This window comes from Zea mays, chromosome 2, assembly GCF_902167145.1.
Source record: "Zea mays cultivar B73 chromosome 2, Zm-B73-REFERENCE-NAM-5.0, whole genome shotgun sequence".
In the NCBI taxonomy this organism is placed as follows: domain Eukaryota; kingdom Viridiplantae; phylum Streptophyta; class Magnoliopsida; order Poales; family Poaceae; genus Zea; species Zea mays.
In genome coordinates this window covers 75657169-75673323 of record NC_050097.1, presented here as the reverse complement: position 1 = coordinate 75673323, position 16155 = coordinate 75657169, and positions in this window count along the sequence as shown.

The window sequence follows — 16155 nt, the reverse complement described above, 5'->3', positions numbered from 1 at the left end:
GATATCTTTACAAAGCCTCTAGATGAGAAGACCTTTTGCAGGTTGCGTAGTGAGCTAAATGTCTTAGATTCGCGGAACTTGGATTGATTTATAGCATACATGTGTTTATGCCTTTGATCATGTTCCTTATGCATTTTGTTGCTTAGTTATGGTGCTCAAGTTGTACAAACACTCCCTGGACCTCACAAGTCCGTTGCAAAGTGATGCACATATTTAGGGGGAGATGTGTTACAACTTGACCCTTTGAGACTAACCATGTGCTTGAGTTTGCTGATTTAGTCTCGAAGAAGGATTGAAAGGGAAAAGGTGGACTTGGACCATGAAAGACTTCCACTGCACTCCGATGAAAGAGTAACTTCTTCCAAGTTCATCTTAGTACTCTTATTGCCTTTTTACTCTTAGTTGAAGATTTTGGTGAGGCAATGGGGTTAAAGGGCCAAGATTGATCCCGTTTTGGTGCTTGATGCCAAAGGGGGAGAAAATAAGTCTAAAGCAATAAATGGATCAGCTACCACTTGAGAAATTTTGAAAATAGTAGAATAGAGCTTTTGGTTTGTCAAAACTCTTTGATTGTCTCTTTGTCAAAAGTTGGCCTCTTGTGGGGAGAAGCGTTGATTATGGGAAAAAGGGGGAGTTTTTGAAATCTTTGATCAATTTCTTTTGGAATACCTCTCTTTATGTCACTACAAGTGTGTTTGACTTAGAGATAGGAATTTGAGGTTGATTCGCAAAAACAAACCAAGTGGTGGCAAAGAATGATCCATATATGTCAAATCTGACTCAAAACAAATTTGAGTCCTTATTTGAATTGATTTTGTACTTGTTCTATTTGCTTTATGTTGTGTTGGCATAAATCACCAAAAAGGGGGAGATTGAAAGGGAAATGTGCCCTTGGGCCATTTCTAAGTATTTTGGTGATTGAGTGCCAACGCAAGTGCTTTTGTGTTGATCTATGCAATGTGGTGGACAAAGTATAAATCAAGTGTAAAGGTATGTTTCTCAGACTTAGTACATTGTTTTATGGACTAATGTATTGTGTTTAAGTGCTGGAAATAGGAAAAGACCAATTGGAAATGTCTTGGCTCGAGCAGCCAAGACTCTGCTCAGTCTGGGAGCACCGGACTGTGTCCGGTGCGCCAGACTGGCTTGGGCGAACTGGTCCTTCTCGGGAAATCGTCGGCGACGTACGGCTATAATTCACCGGACTGTCCGGTGTGCACCGGACTGTCCGGTGAGGCAACGGTCGGCCGCGCGATCTGCGCGGGACACGTGGCCGAGCCAACGTCTAGAAGGGGGCACCGGACTGTCCGGTGTGCACCGGACATGTCCGGTGCGCCAACGGCTCTCAGGCTGCCAACGGTCGGCTTCGCCATTTAAGGAAAGAAATCCGCACCGGACAGTGTCCGGTGTACACCGGACTGTCCGGTGCGCCACGCGACAGAAGACAAGAATTGCCTTCCCAGATTGCTCTCAACGGCTCCTAGCTGCCTTGGGGCTATAAAAGGGACCCCTAGGCGCATGGAGGAGTACACCGAGCATTCCTTGAGCACTCTTGATCACTCACACTCCATTCTTGCGCACTTGTTCGACATTCTAGTGATTTGAGCTCCGTTCTAGTGTGCTAGTCTCTTGAGCTTAAGTCTGGGTCTTGTGTGTGCGTATTTGCTGTGATCTTTGTGTCGTGTGTGAGTTGCTAATCCCTCCCTTACTCTGTGCCTCCTTGTGAACATATTTGCAAGGGCGAGAGACTCCAAGATTGTGGAGATTCCTCGCGAACGGGATTAAGAAAAGCAAAGCAAAACACCGTGGTATTCAAGTGGGTCTTTGGACCGCTTGAGAGGGGTTGATTGCAACCCTCGTCCATTGGGACGCCACAACGTGGAGTAGGCAAGCGTTGGTCTTAGCCGAACCACGGGATAAACCACTGTGCCATCTCTGTGATTGATCTCTTGTGGTTATTGTGTTTTGTTGAGACTCCTCTCTAGCCACTTGGCTATTATTGTGCTAACGCCTAACAAAGTTTTTGTGGCTTAAGTTTAAAGTTTTATAGGATCACCTATTCACCCCCCCCCCCCCTCTAGGTGCTCTCAATTCTCATTGTGAGGAAAATGAAGTCAACGGAGAAAGACAACAAGCTTCCACTGCAAATCTACAAGAATTCTTATGTCTCACAAGCCTGCCATTGGTCTTCAATTGGTCCACCATTGACTTTCAATTGGTATCTTTGAGACTACATTTAGTATCATTTACATGTCTTCTCCAATATTTGATTAGACTATATTTCATATCTTGTACTTCCCATGTTGCTATAAATGCATATATTGTTGACTCATATTTTGTTACCTATGCATAAGGGAAGTTAGTCTATTCAAATCATGTCTTGCACCTCCATTTCTCACATTCTTTTTCCTAAGTAGAAGATCTCTATCAGGGGGAGTATTTCTTTGTCTCTAAGGGCTTGTTCGGTTACACCAATCCAGAAGGGGATTGGAGGTGATTAAATCCCCTCCTAGTCAAAAATGACTAGGAGGGGGGAGAAAATTTTTTCTAAGGAAAAACACCCGCTTAGGGGGAGTAATCCTTTAGTGCATCAATTGGTATTAATGACAAATCTTTAAGAGGGCAAGTCTTATTTGCTTCCTATATGCTTTTAATGTCTTCCTTTTCGGTGGTTGATGCCAAAGGGGAGAAGTTGTAGGGACCAAAGCAATGAAAATGTTATCAAACACCAAACACCACCAAATTAAAAAATTTCATCCTTCAAGTGGTTTTGGCTCTTTGGTCTAAAATAGGAAGTAAGTGAATTATGGAGTTAGGGGGAGGCTTAAGTCCATAATATCACTCTATGGGGACAATCATGCATCCTAGCAAGTAGATTGCATATTTTCATTCAAATGTTTGTTATATTTGCTTGCTTTGGTTGTGTTATAATCAATCACCAAAAAGGGGGGATTGTAAGGAAAATGGACCCCGGGCCATTTAGCTCAATAGGTTTTGGTGTTTGGTGATCAACATAACTTGTGGACTAATGAATTTCCCATATGTTTGTGTGTTGTAGTTCACAAGATGCGAAGTGGATTGGACTGAGGCTCTAAGGATGCAACACCTCAAAGAAGACATTATAAGACCCATAGAAGACATTACAAAGTCATATTGAAGACACTTTATACATGCTAAGATTCCAACACATCAAGAAGTAGAAGTGAGATACAAAGCTACAAAACAAAAGTGAAGTTTACAAAGTTGAGAGGAAGGGCTGACTGAATTGGAAGTGTTTCACAAAACCAAATTTGCTCAAACTGGTATGGCTTCAACTCTGGGATGTAGAGCATTTCATAAGCTTTTCTAAAAGTACAAGATTATCGAAATCGGAGTTTAGAGCCAAAAGTTATGCCAAAATATGACAAGCGAGCATGGGTTGTCCGGTGCACACTGGACCATCCGGTGCACCATCTTCGGAAGCTCCAACGGCTATCTTCAATGGCTAGTACACGTGGCATGTCCGGTGCACCACTGGACGGTCCGGTGCACCTGTCCGGTGCGCCGCAGAAAGCTGCAGAACTGCTTTCCAACGGCTATATTTGAGTTGGGGTCTATATATACTTCATCCAACCGGCCATTTGGAGGTGTGGGAGCCCAAGAGACATACCAAGGCACATAGTTCACATTTCCAAGAGCTCATACACCCAAGTGCTTAATAGAATCACTCGGTGATTAGCGTAGGAGCTTTGCAAAGTGCTTAGGTTAGTTAGACCGCTCTAGCGCTTGCTCTAGGTGAATCCTAGTTAGTTGAGTGAGTTAAGATAAACCACACAACCCCTCGACTCTTGCGTGAGCCGTTTTAATTGTACCGTGTGGGGCAAGAGTCTTGCGAGACCGTGACAACCGCGTTTGTGTCACCGTCGCCACCGTGTACTGGAAGGAACGAGGCCCGCGGCGTTTTCGACCGGAAGCTCGATAGTGGAGACAACGGGGAGCGTCCAAGAGGAGCCGTAAGCGGAGCACCACTTGCGCGTGGAGAAGGCCTGTGGCTCTCTACGGAGTTACTCGACCGAGGTGCTTGGCCCTCGTGAGGGCTTCCCTTTGCATAGGGGCACCAACGAGGATTAGTCGGGACCTTGCGTGGTTCCGGATACCTCCATAAAAATACCGTCGTCATCCACGAGAGTTTGCATCTCTACCTTGCTCTTTAAGCTTCCGCATTTATATTAAGCATTTAAGTTTCAATCTTGTATTTATACTTATATAGTGTAGATTGAAACTTAGCCATTGTGGTAGACATAGCAACACTTAGACAAAACCTAGTTTGCACTTTCTAGTTTGATTATTTGCATAAGTTTTCCTCTAGGGATTTATTTGTGGCCTAGTTTAGTGAAAGTTTTAGAAGTCCTAATTACCCCCCCCCCCCTCTTAGGCTCACATGTTTCCTTTAGGTAGGACAGTGTTGTTGATCGTAGCTCGATGGTTTGTGCCGGGAGCACGAGAGAGAGAGAGAAGCGATTTTCTGTAGGTTCAGGCCGCTTTGGGAGGCGTAATACCCTACTTCCTAGGGTGGCTTTGTATGTGTGGCGTGTTTACAAGTGGTGTTTCCCAAATGGAGAGGTGCTAATGAGATGAAAATGATGGGGTCCCCCTAGGCCTTATATACATGACCATGGGACACTCCCTACGCACACAATGATCATACTCTTCTGGCTTATCTTCTAGCAAATAGCGAACCAACTTATCTTATCTTAAGGAAAACCTGCCGACTTCATCCCGATCTATCTCCGGCGTTTGAGGGCGCCGGGCGCGGGAAAACAGACGGTTCCCTTGAGATTGTGCATAATCTAAAGGTGATCCAGGCATGAGGCCATTGCCTTATTGGGTTGTCCCATTTCACTTGTAGTCTTTACCCGGCCCACAATGAGCGGGCCTTGTGGGGCAACTGGTCCGAGGCCTCATGCAAGGGTTTTTCGCCTTCTAGTGGACCTGGGGGATATCTGTCCCCCATAGTGTGTCCTTGCAAAACCATACGGTTCTCTCCACTCAGGGCTCCTCTACAAGATATTAAAAATTCATGGGGAGCCTTTAAAAGTCGCCTAGATGGGGGTGAATAGGCGGAATCTGAAATTTACAAACTTAAGCACACACTACAAGCCGGGGTTAGCGTTAGAAATGAATCCGAGTCCGAAAGAGAGAGGAAAACAAATCAACCAAGAAATAAAGCGGATGAACACGGTGATTTGTTTTACCAAGGTTCGGTTCTAAAGAACCTAATCCCCGTTGAGGTGGTCACGAAGACCGAGTCTCTTTCAACCCTTTCCCTCTCTCAAACGGTCATCTAGACCGAGTGAGCTTTCTCCTTAATCAAATGGATCACTTAGACCCCACAAGGACCACCACACACTTGGTGTCTCTTGCTTTGATTACAATTCACTTGGGAACAAGAATGAGGAAGGAAGAAAGCGATCCAAGCAACAAGAGCACAAAGAACACGAACAAACACTCTCTCAAGTCACTAGGTGGTTGGAATGAATTTTGGCACTTGGAGAGGCTTTGATCTTTTGATTTGTGTCTAGGAGTGAATGCACTAGCTCTTGTATTGAATGAGAAACTCAGAAAACTTGGATACTTGGAGTGGTGGTGGTTGGGGGTATTTATAGCCCTCAACCACCAACAAGCCGTTGGGGGAGGCTGTTGTCGATGGGCGCACCGGACGTCACCCAACCGTTAGGGTTCGAGAGCTGTCGATCATTGGAGGCTTTGTCTTCTAGTGGCACCGGACAGTCCGGTGCCTCACTGGACAGGCATTGTTCACTATCCGGTGAGCCTCTGACTTCTGCACTCTGACTCTGCGCGCAGTGTTCTTCACTGTAGCGATGTTAGGCGCCGTTGCAGTCGACCGTTGTGCTAGATAGTCGTTACTCCGCTGGTGCACCAGACAGTCCGGTGGCACATCGGACAGTACGGTGAATTATAGCGGAGCGCGCTGGCGAAAACCCGAGAGTGGTTGGTTTAGGATTGTACGGTCCTGGTGCACCGGACAGTCCGGTGTGCCAGACTAGGGCACACTCGGTTTCTTGCTCCTTTGTATTTGAACCCTATCTTCAATCTTTTATTGGTTTGTGTTGAACCTTTATGCACCTGTAGAACATATAATCTAGAGCAAACTAGTTAGTCCATTATTTGTGTTCGGAATTCAACCACCGAAATTAATTATAGGAAGAGGTTAACCTATTTCCCTTTCAATCTCCCCCTTTTTGGTGATTGATGCCAACACAAACCAAAGCAAATATATAAGTGCAGAAATGAACTAGTTTGCATAAGGTAAGTGCATAGGTTACTTTGAATTAAACCAATTTATAATTTTACTAGATATTAATGGATTGCTTTCTTCTATTTAATATTTGGACCACATTTGCACCACTTGTTTTGTTTTTGCATATCTTTTTGGAAAATCTTTTCAAAGTCTTTTGCAAATAGTCAAAGGTATATAAGTAAGATTGCAAGAAGCATTTTCAAGATTTGAAATTTCCCCCTGTTTCAAATGCTTTTCCTTTGACTAAACAAAACTCCCCCTGAATGAAATTCTCCTCTTAGTTTTTAAGAGGGTTTTAGTAGATACCAATTGGAAGTATTTAGATGCTAATTTTGAAAATATACCAATTGAAGAAATTTGCTTATCACAAGATATCAATTGAAAAACAAACCTTTGTGAATACCAACTAAATCTTTTATTTCAAAAATGGTGGTGCGGTCCTTTTGCTTTGGGCTTAATACTTTCTCGCCCTTTGGCATTAATCGCCAAAAACGGAGACTTTTGAGATCCCTTTTGTACTTTCTCCCCCATTGGTATAAGTAAATATGAGTGAAGGATTATACCAATTTGAGAGTGATGTGGAGTGACGGCGAAGGGTAAATGATACCGTTAGAGTGGAAGCCTTGTCTTCGCCGAAGACTCCATTTCCCTTTCAATCTACGACTTAGTATAGAAATATACTTGGAAACACATTAGTCATAGTCTTGGTACAAGAGTAATAAGAAATATGCATTTGTACCAAAGAGAAAGAGATATGACCAAAGGTATATAAATGAGCTATGTGTGCAATGTTTCAATCAAAATTCCGAGAATCAAGTATATTTAGCTCATTCCTAAGTTTGCTAAAGGTTTTCTCATCTAACGGCTTGGTAAAGATATCGGCTAATTGTTCTTTGGTGCTAACATAAGCTATCTCGATATCCCCCCTTGTTGGTTATCCCTCAAAAAGTGATATCGAATGTCTATGTGCTTATTGCGGCTGTGTTCAACGGGATTATCTGCCATGCGGATTGCACTCTCATTGTCACATAGGAGAGGAACTTTGCTCAATTTGTAGCCATAGTCCCTGAGGGTTCGCCTCATCCAAAGTAATTGCGCACAACAATGGCCTGCGGCAATATACTCGGCTTCGGTGGTAGAAAGAGCTACTGAGTTTTGTTTCTTTGGAGCCCAAGACACCAGAGATCTCCCCAGAAACTGACAAGTCCCTGATGTGCTCTTCCTATCAATGTTACACCCTGCCCAATCAGCATCTGAATATCCTATTAAATCAAAAGTGGATCCCTTGGGGTACCAAAGTCCAAACTTAGGAGTGTAAACTAAATATCTCATGATTCTTTTCACGGCCCTAAGGTGAACTTCCTTAGGATTGGCTTGGAACCTTGCACACATGCGTACGGAAAGCATAATATCCGGTCGAGATGCACATAAATAGAGTAAAGTTCCTATCATCGACCGGTATACCTTTTGATCTACGGATTTACCTCCCGTGTCGAGGTCGAGATGCCCATTTGTTCCCATGGGTGTCTTGATGGGTTTGCCATCCTTCATCCCAAACTTCTTAAGTATGTCTTGAATGTACTTTGTTTGACAGATGAAGGTGCCCTCTTGGAGTTGCTTGATTTGAAATCCTAGGAAATACTTCAACTCCCCCATCATTGACATCTCAAATTTCTGTATCATGATCCTACTAAACTCTTCACAAGTAGATTTCTTAGTAGACCCAAATATGATATCATCAACATAAATTTGGCATACAAATAGATCTTTTGCAACAGTTTTAGTAAAGAGTGTAGGATCAACTTTTCCGACTTTGAAGCCATTAGTGATAAGAAAATCTCGCAGGCATTCATACCATGCTCTTGGGGCTTGCTTGAGCCCATAAAGCGCCTTTGAGAGTTTATAAACATGGTTAGGGTACTCACTATCTTCAAAGCCGAGAGGTTGCTCAACATAGACCTCTTCCTTGATTGGTCCATTGAGGAAGGCACTTTTCACGTCCATTTGGTAAAGCTTGAAACCATGGTAAGTAGCATAGGCAAGTAATATGCGAATTGACTCAAGCCTAGCTACGGGTGCATAAGTTTCATCAAAGTTCAAACCTTGGCCACAAGTCGGGCTTTGTTTCTTGTCACCACACCATGCTCATCTTGCTTATTGCAGAATACCCACTTGGTACCCACAACATTTTGATTAGGACGTGGAACCAAATGCCATACCTCATTCCTCGTGAAGTTGTTGAGTTCCTCTTGCATAGCCAGCACCCAATCCGAATCTCTTAGTACATCCTCCAGCCTGTATGGATCAATAGAGGACACAAAAGAGTAATGTTCACAAAAATGAGCAACTCGAGATCTAGTGGTTACCCCTTATGAATGTCACCAAGAATGGAGTTCACGGGGTGATCTCTTTGAATTTCTTGGTGGACTCTTAGGTGTGGCGGTCTTTGACCCTGAATCTCTTGATCATCTTCCTTGTCTTCATCTCCCCCTTGATTATTGTCCTCTTCTTGAGGTGACTCATCCTCCTGATCTTCATTTTCATCGTCTTGAGCCTGGTCCTCATCTTGAGTAGGTGGAGATGCTTGCATGGAAGATGACGGTTGATCTTGAGCTTGTTGTGGCTCTTCGGATTCCTTAGGACACACATCCCCAATGGACATATTCCTTAGCTTGACGCATGGAGCCTCTTCATCATCTAATTCATCAAGATCAACTTGCTCCACTTGGGAGCCATTAGTCTCATCAAACACAATGTCACAAGAAACCTCAACTAATCCAGTGGATTTGTTGAAGACTCTATATGCCCTTGTGTTTGAGTCATATCCTAGTAAAAAGTCTTCTACAGCCTTGGGAGCAAATTTAGATTTTCTACCTCTTTTAACAAGAATAAAACATTTGCTACCAAAGACTCTAAAATATGAAACATTGGGCTTTTTACCGGTGAGGAGTTCGTGTGATGTCTTCTTGAGGATTCGATGAAGGTAGAGCTGGTTGATGGAGTAGCAGACAGTGTTAATCGCCTCAGCCCAAAACCGGTTCGAAGTCTTGTACTCATCAAGCATGGTCCTTGCCATGTCCAGTAGAGTTCTATTCTTCCTCTCCACTACACCATTTTGTTGAGGTGTGTAGGGAGAAGAGAACTCATGCTTGATGCCCTCTTCCTCAAGAAAGCCTTCAATTTATGAATTCTTGAACTTCGTCCCGTTGTCGCTTCTTATCTTTTTGATCCTCAATCTGAACTCATTTTGAGCCCGTCTCAAGAATCCTTTGAGTGCATCTTGGGTTTGAGATTTATCCTGCAAAAAGAATACCCAAGTGAAGCGAGAATAGTCATCCACAATTACTAGACAGTACTTACTCCCGCTGATACTTATGTAAGTTATCGGGCCGAATAGATCTATGTGGAGTAGTTCCAGTGGCATGTCCGTTGTTATTATGTTCTTGTGTGGATGATGGGTGCCAACTTGCTTTCCTGCTTGACATGCGCTACAAACCCTGTCTTTCTCAAAATGAACATTTGTTAGTTCCAAAATGTGTTCTCCCTTTAGAAGTTTGTGACGATTCTTCATTCCAACATAGGCCCCTCTAACACTCCCTTAAATGTTAGACCCATATTAGTCTTAGCAATTAAGCAAGTGTCAAGTTCAGCTTTGTTAAAATCAACTAAGTATAGTTGACCCTCTAACACTCCCTTAAATGTTACTGAATCATCACTCCTTCTAAAGACAGTAACACCTATATTTGTAAAAAGACAGTTGTAGCCCATTTTGCATAATTGAGAAACAGAAAGAAAATTGTAATCTAAAGAATCTACAAGAAAAACATTGGAAATAGAATGGTCAGGTGATATAGCAATTTTACCAAGTCCTTTGACCAAACCTTGATTTCCATCCCCAAATGTGATAGCTCTTTGGGGATCTTTGTTTTTCTCGTAGGAGGAGAACATTCTTTTATCCCCTGTCATGTGGTTTGTGCATCCGCTATCTATTATCCAACTTGAGCCCCCGGATGCATAAACCTGCAAAACAATTTAGGCCTTGTTCTTAGGTACCCAAACAGTCTTGGGTCCTTTGATGTTAGAAACAAGCACCTTGGGTACCCAAACACAAGTCTTTGACCCCTTGTGTTTGCCCCCAACATATTTGGCAACTATTTTGCCTGATTTGTTAGTTAAAACATAAGATGCATCAAAAGCCTTAAATGAAATGTTAGGCTCAGTTGATGCAATAGGAGTTTTCTTTTTAGGCATTTTAACATGAGTAGAATGCCTAGAGCTAGATGCCTCATTCTTATATATAAAAGCATGATGTGAAACAGTATGAGGTTTTCTAGCATGAATTCTCCTAATTTTGTGCTCAGGATAATTAGCAGGATATAAAATATAGCCCTCATTATCCTGAACCATGGGAGCTTTTCCCTTAACAAAATTAGACAATCTTTTAGGGGCATTAATTTTGACATTGCTTCCCTGTTGGAAACTAATGCTATCCTTAATGCCAGGGCGTCTCCCACTATAGAGCATGCTTCTAGCAAATTTAAACTTTTCATTTTCAATTTCATGCTCATTAATTTTAGCAGTTAATTGAGCTATATGATCATTTTGTTATTTAATTAAAGTAAGGTGATCATTTATAGCATCAACATTAACATCTCTACATCTAGTACAAATAGTAACATGATCAACAGTAGATGTAGAGGGTTTGCAAACATTTAATTCATTATCTTAGCATGTAATATGGCATTCTCATTTCTAAGACAGGAAATAGAATCATTGCAAATATTTAGCTCTTTAATCTTAGAAACTAAATTGTCATTTTCAATTCTAAGACTAGCAATTGAATCATTATAAGCATTTAGTTTTTCAACTTTTTAGCAATTAAACTAGCATTCTCAGTTCTAAGGTTTGAAATAGTGTCATGGCAAATGCTAAGCTCCTTAGACAAATTTTTCACATTTATCAACTTCCTGAGCATAAGCATTCTTCAATTTAACATGCTTTTTATTTTCTTTAATAAGGAATTCCTCTTGGCTATCCAAGAGTTTATCCTTCTCATGAATGGCACCTATCAATTCAATTAATTTTTCTTTTTGTTGCATGTTAAGGTTGGCAAAAAGGGTAAGCAGATCATCTTCACTAGAACTACCCTCATCACTAGATGTAGTATACTTGGGGTGGTTCTAGATTGTACCTTCTTCTTTTTGCCGTCCTTTGCCATGAAGCATTTGTGGCCGATGTTGGGGAAGAGAAGGCCTTTGTTGACGGTGATGTTGGCGGCATCCTCATCGGAGGAGTCGATGGAGCTCTCGTCGGAGTCCCATTTCCGACACACATGGGCATCATCGCCCTTTCTCTTGTAGTACTTCTTCTCCTTCTTTTCCTTCTTGTCGTCGCCCTTGTCACTATCACTAGACATTGGACATTTAGCATTAAAATGACCGGGCTTACCACATTTGTAGCACACGCTTTTGGAGCGAGGTTTGTAGTCCTTCCCCCTCCTTTGTTTGAGGATTTGGCGAAAGCTTTTGATGATTAGCGCCATTTCCTCATTGTCGAGCTTGGAGGCATCGATGGGAAGTCTACTTGATGTAGACTCTTCTTTCTTCTCCTCCGTCGCTTTGAATGCGATGGGTTGCACCTCGGGTGTGGAGGTGCCGCCTTGCTCCAAGTCGACGATGTGTTTGGAGCCTTTGATCATTAGTTCAAAGCTCACAAACTTTCCTATCACTTTCTTGGGAGACATCAATTTATATCTAGGATCCTCACGTATTAATTGAACTTGAGTAGGGTTATGAAAAACAAGGGATCTTAGAATAACCTTGACCATTTCATGGTCATTCCATTTGGTGCTCCCGAGGTTGCGCACTTGGTTGACCAAGGTCTTAAGCCAGTTGTACATTGCTTGTGGCTCCTCTCCTTTGTTGAGGACGAATCGACCGAGCTCCCCCTCGATCGTCTCCCGCTTGGTGATCTTGGTCACCTCATCCCCTTCGTGCGCGGTATTTAGGACGTCCCAAATCTCCTTGGTGCTCTTTAACCCTTGCACCTTATTATACTCCTCTCGACATAGAGAGGCAAGGAGTATAGTAGTTGCTTGGTTGTTAAAGTGCCGTATTTGGGCGACCTCGTCCGAGTCGTAGCCCTCATCTCCCACTGTTGGTACCTACACTCCAAATTCAACAACGTCCCAAATTCTTGCGTGGAGTGAGGTTAGGTGATGCCTCATTTTATCACTCCACATACAATAGTCCTCACCATCAAAATATGGTGGTTTGCCTAATGGAACAGAAAGTAAAGGAGCGCGCTTAGAAATACGGGGATAACGAAGTGGCATCTTACTATACTTCTTGCGCTCATGGCGCTTAGAAGTGACGGACGCGGCGTCGGAGCTGGATGTGGAGGGCGATGATGAGTCGGTCTCGTAGTATACCACTTTTTCATCTTTTTCTTCTTGTCACCACTCCGATGCGACTTGATGTGTGGAGGGGATCCCTCCTTGACCTTGGTGCCGGACTCCCTTGATGGAGCCTTCCCGTGGCTTGTGGCCTTGTCGCCGGTTTCCATCTTCCTCTTGGTGGATCCTCCCGACATCACTTCGAATTGTTAGACTCTAATGAATCACCGAGCTCTGATACCAATTGAAAGTCACCTAGAGGGGGGTGAATAGGCAGAATCTAAAATTTACAAACTTAAGCACACACTACAAGACGGGGTTAGCGTTAGAAATGAATCTGAGTCCGAAAGAGAGGGGAAAACAAATCAAACAAGAAATAAAGCGGATGAACATGGTGATTTGTTTTACCGAGGTTCGGTTCTAAAGAACCTAATCCCCGTTGAGGTGGTCACAAAGACCGGGTCTCTTTCAACCCTTTCCCTCTCTCAAACGGTCACCTAGACCGAGTGAGCTTTCTGCTTAATCAAACAGGTCACTTAGACCCCACAAGGACCACCACACACTTGGTGTCTCTTGCTTTGATTACAATTTACTTGGGAACAAGAATGAGGAAGGAAGAAAGTGATCCAAGCAACAAGAGCACAAAGAACACGAACAAACACTCTCTCAAGTCACTAGGTGGTTGGAATGAATTTTGGCACTTGGAGAGGCTTTGATCTTTTGATTTGTGTCTAGGAGTGAATGCACTAGCTCTTATATTGAATGAGAAACTCAGAAAACTTGGATACTTGGAGTGGTGGTGGTTGGGGGTATTTATAGCCCTCAACCACGAACAAATCGTTGGGGGTGGCTGCTGTCGATGGGCGCACCGGACAGTCCGGTGCGCCACCGGACACTGTCTGGTGCGCCAGCCACGTCACCCAACCGTTAGAGTTCGGGAGCTGTCGACCGTTGGAGGCTTTATTTTCTAGTGGCACCGGACAATCCGGTGCCGCACCGGACTGGCACTGTTCACCATCCGGTGAGCCTCTGACTCTACGCGGACTGTTCTTCACTGTAGCGATGTCAGGCGCCGTTGCAGTCGAACGTTGTGTTGGATAGTCGTTACTCCGCTGGTGCATTGGACAATCCGGTGGCACATCGGACAGTCCGGTGAATTATAGCGGAGCGCGCTGGCGAAAACCCGAGTGGCTGGTTTAGGATTGTACGGTCCTGGTGCACCGGACACTATCCGGTGGCACACCAGACAGTCCAGTGCACCAGACCAGGGCAGACTCGGTTTCTTGCTCCTTTGTATTTTAACCCTATCTTCAATCTTTGATTGGTTTGTGTTGAACCTTTATGCACCTGTAGAACATATAATCTAGAGCAAACTAGTTAGTCCATTATTTGTGTTGGGCATTCAACCACCGAAATTAATTATAGGAAGAGGTTAACCCTATTTCCCTTTCAGCCTTCCACCCCCTGTCCACCTTCATCTGGCGAAATTGCGCGCCTCCAAGAGTCTGTTTTTCGCATGGCTAGCTTCAAAAGACAGACTTGAAACACGAGTGAATTTGGGCAAAAGAAAAAAAAAATCCTTGTCAACGATACTCGTGAAATCTGTTCTGCAGAGCCCTAAACAACCTCTCATAATTTCTTCTGTTGCGGCTTCGCCAACGCTTTCTGGACTTCTGCTGGCATCGTCATTTCACCAGAGATGCACTACTCTCACCTCCATGAGCTTACCTGCCCGCCCACCCTTCACGATCAAGGCTTCAACGACTTCATCCCCTGTGTTGTTGGCACCTTTGGAAATGTCGAAATGCCAAGGTTTTCAGAGGCGATCTCACCCCTGCGTCAAGTGATTCAAGCATGCAAGGTAGACTCCTGTTTGTGGACAAAAAGCCTCCGCCCACATAAACGCCACCAAATGGAGGCCTGGTGTAACATCTTTAGTGTATAGCCTAGTTGTAACCTCTTCTCAATGTATCCACCCTACCCCTGTTTTGCTTCTAGAAAATGACCTGTGTAACCACTGTAATTCCTTCTCCGCTATGGTGGACGATTAAGGGTCCATTCGTTTCTGCAGGAATGCACCAAGAATTGTTCTTGTTGATCAAAATTTATACAAATTAGAGAAGCAATCTGGACCGGAACAATTCCGGTCTTCTATTCCCTGTCAATCGAACGGGTCCTAATAGAATTTTCAGGAAGGGAACCCTCTCCCCCCGTAACCAACAAAAAAAATCTGATAAAATCTATACAAGCTAGCAAATACTAATATTTATATTGTCGAATAAATATTGCTAGATTAATTATGAAATATTTTTTTGTTTTTAAAAATTGCTGATGGTATTGTATTTATACATGGAAAATTCATGAAAACTTAATTTGAATTACATTTCTTTTGGACGGAGGGAGGACGTGTTACGACAAAGCAAGTCCACCTCTATTTCTTCTCTTGGCGGCGAAAAGGGAAATTCTCAGGTTGGTTCTACGCAGCGTAGACATGTAGAATGTGTTGGCACTTGGAACCAAGTAGAGGTCGATGATTTATGTCGGCGTCAACCAAGCGTCAATATCATGCTAGCTGCGTAGGATCATCATCTGGGTATCAGTTATCACCAAACATTTCGTAACCCACTAGTCGCTGCTTGTTCGTTCGTTGACTTATGAAACATGTAAATCGCAAACTATATATATTTGCTTTAAAAAAACATGTTCAGGCTCACATCAAATAATATAGCTTTTCCTCTATATGGCTTGCAGCTTTGGTATATAAATGGTTTGTTTAGCCGTTTGAGGTTGTTGTTTGGGTCTCTAAAACATAAACATGTTTTAGTTAAATGAGTTCTATGTTCTATTCATGTGTCATAGTAAAGACACTTGGTACCAGAGCACGAGAAAAAAGATAGCAAGGGAAGCAGAGAACGAATCTATAGAGTTATGAAATTTATACCTAAAACACATCAATTTTTTTGTATATGTCCGGCTCAAATTGTGTGTAATACCCTACGTCTTCTTCAGTTGATTATCGATTGGTGTATACACATGATAGAGAGACTACAAGCAATCTAACCAGAGAGTGCTAGGACCTCCTAGATATATATAAAGTATGTTATGGTATACTGGACTACAGCCAACTATTGCCACTTGCCTAGATCAAATTGATCACCTTTAGCTAGTGTTGGATGGTATGGTAGAAGTTCAAATGGAATACCCTTAAATGTTGCTCCACCCCTCCCTTTTATAATTCAAAGGAGTGGTTAAGCTTACATATATACTCTACATGTGGATCCTATCTGTCATCAGGATAATGCCCTCGTCCCAACATGATCATGTACAATGATAAATCCTCTGTCTTATAATCATACAATATACATTGGACGTGCGCCGATGTAATCATATCCGTTGAGGTGACCTATCGAGGTCCAACCCAGAGTGGGGACGAGTGTCTTAAGGCTATCTCCAGTAGATC